Source organism: Gymnoscopelus microlampas (assembly GCF_963454915.1).
Source record: "Gymnoscopelus microlampas genome assembly, chromosome: 16".
NCBI classification, from domain to species: domain Eukaryota; kingdom Metazoa; phylum Chordata; class Actinopteri; order Myctophiformes; family Myctophidae; genus Gymnoscopelus; species Gymnoscopelus microlampas.
The window spans coordinates 2,351,761-2,365,078 of NC_139953.1; the positions used below are offsets into that span (position 1 = coordinate 2,351,761).

Sequence of the window (13,318 nt, forward strand, 5' to 3'; positions counted from 1 at the left end):
ACCGCACTAGCGGCCAGGCATCAGTGAATCAGGCACGGAAGCAGCTATTCACCCAGAAGGGCAGAACAATTGATGGACTCCCCCAACACAAGCTGCACTGATTCAACATACAAAGAGGGCAGCCTACCAAGCTGGCCACTGCTGGGGACAGGCGATGGTTGCAGCCCCTGAACTCCCATCCCCAGGTGAATGGGGGTGGAAGAGGAAGGAGACAGGTGAATACAAATAATTTAATCCACTTCTTTACACTTGTAAACCTGTGATCTGACAATAAAGCTGATTCTAATTTTGACAGGAGGATGGGAAGTGCACTGGACCACACTGCCAGAAGCGAGCCTGGCCTGTCGGGAACTCCTCCGCTGTGGTTGCAAAAAGTGATGCAGTGGACACTGCAGATGTGTTAAGGCAGCACTTCAGTGTACTGCCCTTTGCTACTGTGGTGGACTGTGCAGCTAGAAAGGCAGAGAGTACTCTGCCTTTGTTGAAAATAATTATGCAATACTAATAAAAGAAACAGTGAAGTACTGCATTCTTGACTCTCACGTGTCACAGTTTGAAAACATGTACAGTACTACATTATTACATATTTTGATGAGTTTACTAGTATTCAATTAACTGAATGCCAGATATATGTAGTTAGGTAGTAGGAATGTTGTAAATAGTACCACTGTATTCCTCATCCTTGAAAATGTAGGATTAGTCACCAGAATCAAGATCCTAAGTGGTCTAGCACCTGAGTTATTGGTAAAATGACAGCAGGTGGCGGCCATTTTGACAAATGGCTGCCATGGTTACCACAGGACAAATCGAAATAGTACCACTGTATTCCTCATCCTTGAAAATGTAGGATTAGTCACCAGAATCAAGATCCTAGGTGGTCTAGAACCTGAGTTATTGGTAAAATAACAGCAGGTGGAGGCCATTTTGGAAAATGGCTGCCATGGTTACCACAGGAAAAATCTGCGATGGCCCTATAGCCAAAAATGTTCCTTATGGCATGCCCTAACTGTGTGCCAAATTTCATTCTTGTATCGTAAAGTGCACGATTCCATCAAAATATGGCCCGAAACGCCCGGACTATCAGTCCCAACCCCAACACACACACGCACACACGCACATTGGCATTCCAAAATCTGAACACATTATGTATAGCATATTTCAACAACAAGGCAATTCAATGTCCTTTACACAGAACGTTAAGCAAAGGAAACACAATTATACTATGACATTAGGATGCATGAAACAAATGAATAAAAAATAACATATACAATACAATTACAGTGTAGAAGAGAAAGAAAAACAAAAAACTCAATCAAAGACAACGTCAAACAGAAAGGTCTTTAGCTCTGTTTGTCTAGCTGGTTCGATCCCAGCGCGGGGTTCTAAAACATTACAATATATCTATTATATTGTACTATATTAGTCTATATATCGTTGCTGTTGGGTGAAAACGTTTTATGTCCAAAACGGTATTCATTAAAACAAGAGGAAAAAAGACAGGAGGGTTCTGTCCGACAGCAATGATACACTTGCCTTGTTCCAGCTTAATATATGCTACAGTACATCGTGTTTATGTTTTGCTGGGATATTTATCTCGATATTCAATCTATCGTCCACTTACAGTAGCCTACACATAGAGGGTTCGACATTAGCAGTGGTGGAAGAATTAGAAGTACTCCAATGTCTCTTAAAAGTCAGAGTTGCCACAGGGATCAGTGGTTATGAATATTTGAGAGAAGGTATGAGCCCTAGACTTGTTATAACATAGTTACATCTTACTAACAAAGAGAGACAACCAAGTACAAATTTCGCAAATATCTTTACACACTCTAGAGATGAAATTCCTCATGCCAAGCTACCGGACTCTTAGCAGGCGCCTGGAGGCCATACAATTCCAACCAGGAATACAGCATGAAATCCTGGATTTAATGGTGCTGAAACTGCAGCATCTTCCTCCGAATGCCCGCCTTGCTGTCCTAAAGGTGCCTTAAAATGAAAATGTATAGTTTCATTAGTACGATAAAATCAGAATGATTAAAAACGAATACATACACAGTATAGATTATACAGTATAGTATTTTCCAAAAGACACACTTACAGAACAGACATAAGAGTCGGCAGACTCAACACACTGTTGAACTTACACTCATGTTGCTTATTGACCACAGATCGTTTCACTCCCAGATACAGTATTTTGTTTCATATGCACACTTTGTATGCACTGTAACCATTTTTTTAATAGATTAATGAAATGGCCATAAAAAAATAACTCCAATATGATCCAGGGAGCAAAATGATTTTGCGAGATGACACCCTGTCAACAAAGGTGCTGACAACCATTCTGGCCTCCTTGACAAAGGATTTCAAACAAGTTGTGGCTTATGACTTCACCGGGCCATCAGTATCGGGGAGAGATCTCTGGGCCTACATGCAAACCATTATTGCGGCATGTGGATAGCGGGACATAAAAGTCATCACTGTGGTATGTTCAGGCTTTAGCCTTTCATTTACCATCACACTCTATATGAACAAACCAGTTAGTGACGTTGTAAAAGCTTCATTCTCAGCGTTGCAATTACAATTTGATGTCAATGTTCTTACCTGCTATATCCAACTTCTAGTGTTCTGACATGGATTCGTCCAACCAGGCGATGTGGCGGGAGGCTGGCCTTCAGGTTGGCCAATCGATGGACAGGACCTACATCGACCATCCATATTTTGAAGGATCATACCTTTTCTTTAGTCCCGACACCCCCCACCTGTTAAAAGCCATGAAAACGGCAATGTGCAACCACAACTTCATCCTACCCGATGACATTGTTATGAAAAACAGCTTGCCTGGTGATACAGTGAGTACATTTACTGATGGGATGCTACTCAGATCAATTACAAAATACCAAAAGCAAATAGCAAATCAATGACCCAGTCAATTGTGATGATTCTGACATGTTATGTCATTCATAAATGTTCACCCAAAATGAGATATAATTGCTGAATTCAACAAAGTGTCATTTTACAAAATCTACTTACTTCTGCTTGAAATAATATATGTTTTCCAGGTGTCCATAGCTGCCGTTGAGAAGGTCATCTCTGTTCAGGCTGACACGTCGGAAAAACTTGTGCCTGGTCTGACTGCTACAAGTATCAACAGCTACAAGTTTTGAAAAAATGAAAGTATGTTGCACTAACAACACACACTTGCTGTTTGGTATACTGTAAACAATGACAGTCATACTCACGTACAAAAGGCAATTGCATTGCATCTTAAGCCTTGCAGATTAATGTTTAAGTGCAGACAGTGTCCAAAAGGTGCAAAAGGCTTAGTAAATCTGGCCTTGAGTGTATTAAACATTGAAAGTGCCTTCTTTTTCTATGACATACAATGATCAGGTGGATACAGACAGAGTTACGAGTATGTGCAGTATTTTCCATACTTACAACTGCAAGTGCCATTCGCATGTTTGTGCACTGTGAGCAGCTGCCAAATGAGGCCTTAACCACGGCCTGGTTCATAGACATGGTGAATGACTGGTTCGACTTGATGACATCGAGAGGTCACCTTTATGGTCAGTAAAAGCACACACACACACACACACACACACACACACACACACACACACACACACACACACACACACACACACACACACACACACACACACTATAAAGGGGGGGGGGGGGTCCTGCTTGTGGTGCAGACGGTCTAGGGAGAAGAATACTAGGGCATTCCTTCTGTGTTGCCTTGCTCAGCAATAAACTTATTTTTTTCACCTGACGGAGTGCCTCAGGATTCTTCTCCATAGGCAGTCTGCACCACAAGCAGAACTTTGAGGGAGGGTTATAAATATACCTACCTGTTTCACTGAAGAGCACCTGTTTGAAGAAGCCACTGGACCCTGAACCCAGGCAGTGCTGGCTCCTTCTGTTTGACACTATTACATGTTTGATATGTGCAGCACTATATCCACCAAACACCACTGCTGGGGCCAATTGGAAGTTGGAGAGGCTGCAGGACTTCATGCAAACATGGAATGCCACAGTGTTTCGCTCCAAAAAGAAAGGGAAGCATCAGGGTAAGTGCCTCTGAAACAAACAATCAAAAGCAGAATTAATGGCAGCAGTTATGAGACTTACAATACTAAATGAATACATTTTATTTACAGCCTGGAACATTTTATTTACAGCCTGGAAGCCATCCCAGACTGGTGTCCGAATGGCAACAACGACCATGCTGGTAATGGCAGGTGCTGCACTCTTCCCAGAGGAACTGGAGCAGCACCTGCCATCACTTCCCTCTTCCTTCCTGCCAGAAAACAGAACCTGGATGGCCCGGATGACAGGAGAAAGGACATCACTGAACCACTTCCACACTGGGTGGATCTCTACTGATGCCAATGAAAATCTGCATTCTCAATTGAGAGCAGACAACGTCATCCACCCCAGCGCCAAAACTTGCCACGCAAGGCTGAAAGCTATTGCTCTTACCCAATATGAAGGCAAGGGCCCCTCCACTGACACCACAATGGTCGACTACATCGACACCTTGGCCCAAACAGAGGAGCAGCCAGTGGAGATTGCCGAGTTGCCAGCTCAGGCAGAGTATGAGCAACAACCCCTGCCCTTGATACAAGGGCAGGTTCTGTACTACCTGTCGGGATGGGCAGTGTTCACGGAAATTAGAAAAACTGCATGTGTAGCTTGTAGTGAGTACTGCCTCTCAAGCAGTGCCCTCCACGAGCATGGCTACCACAGCCTCCACCCCGTGGAGTCAGAGGCAGTACTCACTACGATCAAGAGCAAGGGGAAACTGGTCCACCCTTCCACAGATGTCCATCAACAGCATATGAAGCTCCACCACCTGATGGAAGAACAAGAACAGGCACTCCTTAGAACGGAGAATCCAGTGGACCTCATTATGAGGTGGATGGACACCATCACCACCTGGCTCCCACCATGCCATGCAGTCTCAAAAAAATTGTTAAGAGACTGGCTACACTGAAATTACATATGCTCTTAAAGCAAAAAACTCGCCAGTCTGGCGAAATTCGATAATATGACAGCAAGTCCGCTCTTAGAGCGACTTCAGTTAAATAATCATCTTTTGTTTTTTTTGCATTGCAATATGACGCGTTGTGAGCTTGTAGATGGGCTATTTCACTTTTTTTGCAGGCTGCAATATCTACACATCAGTCTTTCAACAAGAGCCTGTATCCTTGCATCTGCACCCAATCTGACCTCAACAAGCCTCTAATAATGTACATCACCCAAATTGACTCCATTCAATGTGGTTACTCACCAATTGACTGGCAGCCTGACAGCATACAGACTGACAGCATACAGACACAGTCTGCTTGAAAAAAATGACTTATTTTCTATTACTTACACATCAAGAAGCCTTGAATTCATGGAGATATTTCGTTTTTGTCGCATTTTTTAAATTTTTATTGATTGATTGATTGGTGGGCGGGCCAGTCAAAAGCCACACGCGAAGCCACACTAGTGTAGCTTCATTGATATACAAGAAATTAAACAAAACAAAAAATTGCTTTTCGATTAATTGATTAACCTACAAGATCAACATTTATTTTATTTATTACATTTTTTTAGATGTATATATTATTATTTATTTATCAGCTATTGGCCCTAAATACTCGTGTCGATATATTTTCGGTTAATTGACCAGCCCTGGTGCAGAGGTAAAAAAAAAAATATTGTGCAAAACTGCAATAGAAGAAAAAAATGTTCTTCTATTTTGGCATTTCAACTTGGTTGAACCTGACTATGCGCTGTTACTCTTTGCACCTTAATTTCATGTACAACGCACTGATATTCGTTTTTGCACCTTAATCTCATGAGCAACGTACTGATATTCGTTTTTGCACCTTAATCTCATGTACAACACACTGATATTTGTTTTTGCACCTTAATCTCATGAGCAACGCACTGATATTCCTTTTTGCACCTTAATCTCATGCACAACGCACTGATATTCTTTTTTGCACCTTAATCTCATGAACAACTCACTGATATTCTTTTCTGCACCTTAATCTTAATGTTGTAATGAAATTATATGAAATGTTTTGCTGTTGGGGGCACTAAGTATTCCCATTACTTGCATGATGCCTGGTACAATTCTTTGTGACTCACAAGTGTCACATCGAAAGTGTATATGGACATGATGAGATTTTTTTGACTCAGCGTCAATTCTGTGAGTTAAATTTGGTAAAGGCGACATGTCGGAAAGGAGAAATGCACCCAATTTGGTGAGGGAAGACTGTCACTTCAGCTTTTTTTGCACCTTAATGTGTAATAACATACTGTGACTGCTGCTATATTCATACACCTTATGTCTAACCACATGTACATACTGCACCAGATGGATATGTTATGTGTATATATGTAAATATCTTTTCTTTGAATTTTCTTTTCTTTTTTCTCTTGCTCCCCCTGTCCCACCTCTTCTTTTTCATTCTGGAAATAAACAAACGTTGGAGCTTGCACAAAAAACAATTTCACCAATCATTTATTGTTACACCTGCAAACCTGTGATCTGACAATAGTTAGGTTGATATGTTTGGCTTAATGTTTGCAGGCAGGTACCTCATATCTTGGATCCAGTGCTTTCATCATGTCTTTAAAGCCATTTATATCAACTTTATATTGAAATGGAAGCATTGCTTAGATGTCTGTCCAGTGTCCACCGCTGACCTATTTTCTTGTGAGGATGGAAAAAAGGAGGGGGGAGAGAAAAACAAACACTCAAGACAAGACACAAAAACAAGAATGAATGGGACCGCAGTTCATTACAGTTACATTTAATGTAACTGTAATGAACTGCGGTCTTAAGAGTATTATAACTACTTTCTAGGTTCTCACTTAATACATAATACTGCCCATTTAATAATTGCTTTTAGATTGCTTTAGGCTGCTTTTTTTACCTAAAAAGTGAGGGAAAAGTGAAGGTAGAACTCCTATTTAAGCTTTCATCACAGTGTCCGATCGGACCAATAAGATCTCAACATGTCACATGTTTGATTTAGAAGATTATGGCAGCCATGCATAAGATCACTCTTTACAGAGCTTGTGTTTAAATATCAGTAGAATAATTTGAAGTGAGACACATGTACAGGAGTCAACTGGCTAGCAGCAGCCTTGGATCAAGACTATCATAGATTTATTTAATCGATTCTGACATTTTGTGGATACGTGTTGTAAACAAATGCGGTGGTGTAAAGTAACTAAGTAGATTTACTCAAGTACTGTACTTAAGTACAATTTTGAGGTATTTTTTACTTTACTGGAGTATTTCCAATTTGCAGTACTTTTACTTCTACTCCACCACATCTCAGAGGCAAATATTGTACTTTTACTCCACTACAATTATTTGAAAGCTTTAGTTACTAGTTACTTTGTAGATTTTGATCAACATTACAAAACATAGATGAACCTCTTCAGCCCTATATACATTTCGGCCATTTGAAAATAGCAGAGCTACAAGCTCACAATGAGACATATTGTGACATTGTAGATCTGCTATTTCTAAGATATTTTTATACATTTTATACATTTGAAAACTTGTGTAATGGGACATTCTGCATAATGAGTACTTTCTACGTTTGTACTTTAAGTATATTTTGATAACAATACTTTCGTATTTTTACTCAAGTACATTTTGAACACCGGACTTTTACTTGTAACAGTGTATTTCTATATTGCAGTATTGATATTTTTACTTGAGCAAGAAATGTGAGTACTTTTTCAACCACTGAACAAATGTCAGACTCGATGAATCTATGATAGTCTCTTGATCCAAGGCTTAAAGGCTAGCATGTCATGATCAGTAGTGGAAAAAGTACTCAAATGTATTACTTCAGTAAAAAAAGTATCAATACTTTAATGTATAAATACTATGTTACGAGTCAAAGTCCGGATTTCAAAATGTACTTGAGTAAAAGTACAAAAGTGTTGGCATCAAAATGTACTTTAAGTACCAAAAGTAAAAGTAATCATTATACAGAATGTCCCATTTCACAAGCAGATCTACAAGCTCACAATGCGTAGCATTGTGAGCTTGTAGATCTGCTATTTTCAAATTGATGAGATGTATAGGGCTGAAGTGGTTAATGTATGTTTTGTAATAACAATCAAAATCTACAAAGTAACTAGTAACCAAAGTTTTCAAATAATTGTAGTGGAGTAAAAGTACAATATTTGAATCAGAGATGTAGTGGAGTAGAAGTAAAAGTATTGGAAATTGGAAATACTCAAGTAAAGCACAAATACCTAAAAAATGTACTGAAGTACAGCACTTAAGTAAATGTACTTAGTTACTTTCCACCATTGGTCATGAGAGCTAGTTAAACAATATAAACAATGGTAATTTTAGAGGGTATATCCATTACTCAAATTTTGTAGGAACACACACAGCAATAGATAGATTCATTCATGCATAAATGACGGACTTTCAATACTTTACTTACCTCTTTGCTGACTTTAGATTGCTTTCCACAACGGCTCCAGTCGCAGACTGTTCCACACAGAATGATCACTAGAATGTGAGGCTCGAATGGCACTAGTTGACAGTCTCGCGATGACAGCCTATGCAGCCCAGGCAGAAACGTACTCTGTGCTCTTTAGATACCTCAATAAAATTAAATACTTCCCAAGTCGAAAAACAACCACTCGGAAAACAACCTCGGTCGCAATCGTTCAGAAATAGTGTTTGTTCACAAGCTGTCCAGTGGGCTCCCGTCCACTGCAATGTAATTCACCAACTTCCGGTAGGAGATTTGCCACCCGTGAGTGTCACGTCATATATCTAGAGAACGGAAGGGACTGTCCGTCCTTTCCTTTCAAAATCTTCCTTGCTCAGACTCCAGGACACACCACAGTTAAACTCTCTGGACACACCCAGGCCCAAACACAAAACTCACAGTGAGGGAGGACAGACTGTCTTTCCACAGCTATACAGGAGGCTCTATCTCCAGTTACACACCTCTTCCACCAGGGGGTGAAATGCATTAAGGTGAAAAACCTGTCATAAAGGAGGTAAAAACAGGTCAAATGGAGTCTGTAGGGCTGAAGAAGATTAATTCTATATTTACGGGGCCAGAGCTCAGCTCTGGACCTGTTTTGTTATTGGCAGTATTCTGTTTTTTCTGCCACTTTTCGCAGTTCTGGCTGAACCGTGCAGTCGCTTTTTACGAAACTCGGCCATATGGTAGATGGTCATGAAAAACGATAAAGAAATAATTCTCACAATCTTTCGTCCAAAGGTGGCGCTATAGCACTCAATTGAAAATGGCAACTTTGAACAGGTACAACTCATGCCCTGTTTGACCTACAGCCATGAAACTTGGATACACATCTCCTCATGCTGAACAACTTTCACCCTCTGACTTTTGACCTCTGACCTTTAGATCTCCCACCATTTTGAATTATATGAAAAACAGTCATTGGCTCCTAACTTCTGCATTTTTTCACTTATGGAAAATCCGCTGCCAAGGTGTTGTCGGCATAGGTCCAAAGTTCAAGTGTTAAACGTTTCGTGCAGATTGCTCAAAAATCCCAGGAGGAGATAGATTTTAACTATTACAGTTTTATGAAAATTATTCATCTGTGCCTAAAACATACATGCAGACTCACATTTCTTTGAAACTTTGCAGAAATGTACAGGGTCATTCCAAATATCACTGAAACCAATCTTACTCCAATTGGCCAAAAGGGGGCTCTATAGCAATTTTTTGAAAAGGCAGACTTTAAACAGGCATAAGTCATGCCTCGTTTGGCCGAAAGTCGTGAAACTTGCTTACACATGTGCCTTGACTCATGAGGAACACACGTATCGATTTGACCATTAAGCTCCGCCCTTAGATTTTCCGCAATTTTGAGCAGTTTGAAAAATACTTGTTTTTGCCAGTTCTGGCTTAACCGTGCATACGCTTTTTACGAAACTCGGCCATATGGTAGATGCTCATGAAAAACTACCAAGAAATAATTCTCACACTCATTCGTCAAAGGGTGGCGCTATAGCACTCAATTGAAAGTGCCAACTTTGAACAACTCATGCCCTGTTTGACCTACAACCATGAAACTTCGATACACACATGCGTCTCTTCATGCCCGACAACTTTTGTGGTCTGACTTTTGACCTCTGACCTTTAGATCGCCCACCATTTTGAATTATATGTAAAACAGTCATTGGCTCCTAACTTCTGCATTTTTTCACTTATGGAAAATCCGTTGGAAATTTTTGTAGGCAGTGGTCCAAAGTTCAAGTGTTAAACGTTTCGTGCAGATTGCTCAAAAATCCCAGGATGAGATAGATTTTAACTATTACAGTTTTATGAAAATTATTCATCTGTGCCTAAAACATACATGCAGACTCACATTTCTTTGAAACTTTGCAGAAATGTACAGGGTCATTCCAAATATCACTGAAACCAATCTCACTCCAATTGGGCAAAAGGGGGCGCTATAGCAATTTTTTGAAAAGGCAGACTTTAAACAGGCATAAGTCATGCCTCGTTTGGCCAAAAGTCGTGAAACTTGCTTACACATGTGCCTTGACTCATGAGGAACACACGTATCGATTTGACCATTAAGCTCCGCCCTTAGATTGTCCGCAATTTTGAGCAGTTTGAAAAACACTTAAACCCAGGATTTTTCAGCTATTTGCGTGAAACTGTATCATCTGTGTGATCTCCTTTTTCACAGTTACTTGTCTGTTGGGCCAATGGCGTCTCCCTTAAATGAATGCCTCACAATCTCAAGGTTGCCATTTCAAGCCTCACTTGATGTAGACTTAATTTAAGTTGAATTGCAAACAACATGACTGTATCAATGAATACATGTGCAAATGGTAAAGATAACCTGAAATGCTTATTTGAGAGTACGTTTTTTCAACGTATGACATACTTTATCTGAAAATAGCTGATCTACAATCTCACAACTTTTCATGGTTTGTGAGCTTGTAGATTGGCTACTTTCACTAGTTTTGGTTCTGAGGAGATGTACAATTTCTTCATTGGTAAATGGTTTGTGAACGAGTGATCTTAGTGTTAGTGAAACAGGGGCTTGGTTCATGAAAGAAGGCAAGAGTTTATGATCTTCAACAGACAATATCAGCCTGGACAAAGCTATAGCACTATAGGTAGTGTTGCAGCCTATTAGTCTGAAGGTTGAGAGTTCGAATCCTGTTAATGGCAGTAGGTTGAGATGTCCAATCAAACCATTATGTTTCCATCTCTCTCTCTCATCAATCTATTGTTTCCATGTCACTCTCTCTCTCTTCAATCTATTCCGTTTCCATGTCTCTCTCTCTCTCTATTCACTGGCCCCGTATTATCGCTGCAGCTATATTATTATTATTATTATTATTATTATTACCATTATTATTACCCTTATTATTGTTAAGTTGCTACAATATGAAATTATAAGTGAGGGCAACTTAGAGTTGAGTTAAGAAAACTGAGAATTGAAAGTTGAACAAACTCAAGCAAAACCTAAAAGTTTATGTTTGATTGTCTAACTTAAGAGTTTCCTGAAGTTTGGTGCATGGAAATTGTGACTTTTCCCAACTTTTTCTATTTATTTATTTTTTTGGGTGTATATTGCATAAATGAAGGAGGTGAGGTCTACTGCTACAACCCTTTCACAATACATTAAGACAAAGATGATGAAGAAGAAGATGGTGAAGGCCTTTGAGTGTGAGATTGTGTATTGTTGTTTTGGTGTTTTAGTAGTTAATATATGAATGCTTCGAATTTGGCAAAAATGTACACATTTCTACCTTTCAAATGAGCCAACTTTTCCCATATTTTTAAGTCTGATTTGTATAATGATAATTCGATATATTTTATGATTCATTATTAATTAACAACCAATTAAATAATAAACCCAATGTTAATAACAACAACAGCAAGAATTATTATTAATATTAATTTTGGTTAATAGCGTTTGTTTCTTCACTTTTGCATAATATCTAAGCCAATGATTAGACATATATTGTAATATAATATATCATATCTAATATATATAATTATACAAAAATGAACATCATTAAATTTGAAATCAAAACAATGTTTGTATGTATTAGGTCTATAGCACACAGAGCATCAAGCTCTGTCTGGCTGTTTCACTGTGGGCGGAAGTTGACGACAACCCTTTCAGACAATCAGCGTCCGCGCAGCAGTCACGTCATGAACTTCACCAGTCGGTCCCTGATTGGCCAAACAGGGCTATTTTAATTGAAAGCCCCGCCCCTTCATTTCAGTCAGAGGCAGAGCTTGATGTGGAGCTGAAGACAAGGCAAGACGAGACGCTCTTCAGGTTACCAGGTAGAATGGATTTCCTCGAGGCGAAAGTTAATTTGTGGAGGGGGGCACGCAGTGTCAACGTTCATGAAGTGGACCTCACGGTTCATAACCTCTCGGTAGTCTTTAATGTTTGTACAAATTATATTTGACTAAAAATTGCCATAATTAGGTAGGTCTTTGCTATAACGCAGGACATACTCCAATCGACAATCTCAAAATGTGCAGGTGTAAAGGTCGATGTCATTTGGGTTTATAGATTGAGGTTAATAAGTCAACAATCATTCAAGACCTTAGTTAATGAAATAACTGTATTAACATAACCTTTCATTATGATTTCCTATGCTTTATTGGATAACTGTGTCGATGAAGACGAGGTAGTGGCCTACTGACATGTGCTTAAACATGGCGGCCATATTCTTAAATGCATGTAAAACATGGCGCCTGCCGCATGGTCTCATGATCATCTACAGCTGTGCAAGTAGGCCATGAAGCCTAAAGTGAAATATTTCTCTGCTTTTTTTCTCTTTTTACAAAGTAGATTTAACATATCCGTCCGTAGGGTGACCACCTTCAAACAGGTCGATTGAGAGACAGATGAACCAGTTTCTGCGATTTTTTTTGCGGTTGTTCTGGGCGGATTGGGTTCGTTTTTTCCCAGTTTTTAGTTTATTTATTTCGGTTTTAGGGTTAGGATTAGGTTAGGGTTATGTTATTTAATTCTTATTTTTGCCTGATTTTACCGATTTTTTTTTTTTAATTTTTTTTTTCCATTGATTTTTGGGACATTGCTCTGCTTGTGCGGGACGCGGGACAAAGGGTCTAATTTCGGGACTGTCCCGTGAATTTCGGGACGGGTGGTCACCCTATAATCCGTGCCCTCGGTCGAATGTGTCCTTTAATTGGGGTGTGTGACAGACTTGAACTCACTAATGCTCTGGACCAGGTCTATTCCGCGGCCAGAGTTATGAAACCTAACCCCTCCCTGGAGGCCATTGTCTCAT

General features: G+C 39.7%; 2 long non-coding RNA genes across 2 annotated transcripts; both read right to left on the bottom strand.

Annotated features, from left to right (window-relative positions):
- Nucleotides 1-1,708: 1,708 nt before the first annotated feature.
- LOC311063474 lies at nt 1,709-3,133 on the bottom strand. Its single transcript, XR_014602594.1, has 3 exons — nt 3,031-3,133; nt 2,602-2,759; nt 1,709-1,986 (listed from the first exon to the last, which is right to left on the bottom strand). It is a non-coding gene; the product is annotated as an uncharacterized lncRNA (long non-coding RNA).
- Nucleotides 3,134-3,583: 450 nt separating this feature from the next.
- Nucleotides 3,584-8,685, bottom strand: LOC311063472. The gene is made up of 3 exons (XR_014602592.1): nt 8,481-8,685; nt 6,601-6,715; nt 3,584-4,083 (listed from the first exon to the last, which is right to left on the bottom strand). It is a non-coding gene; the product is annotated as an uncharacterized lncRNA (long non-coding RNA).
- Between the last annotated feature and the right edge of the window lie 4,633 nt (nt 8,686-13,318).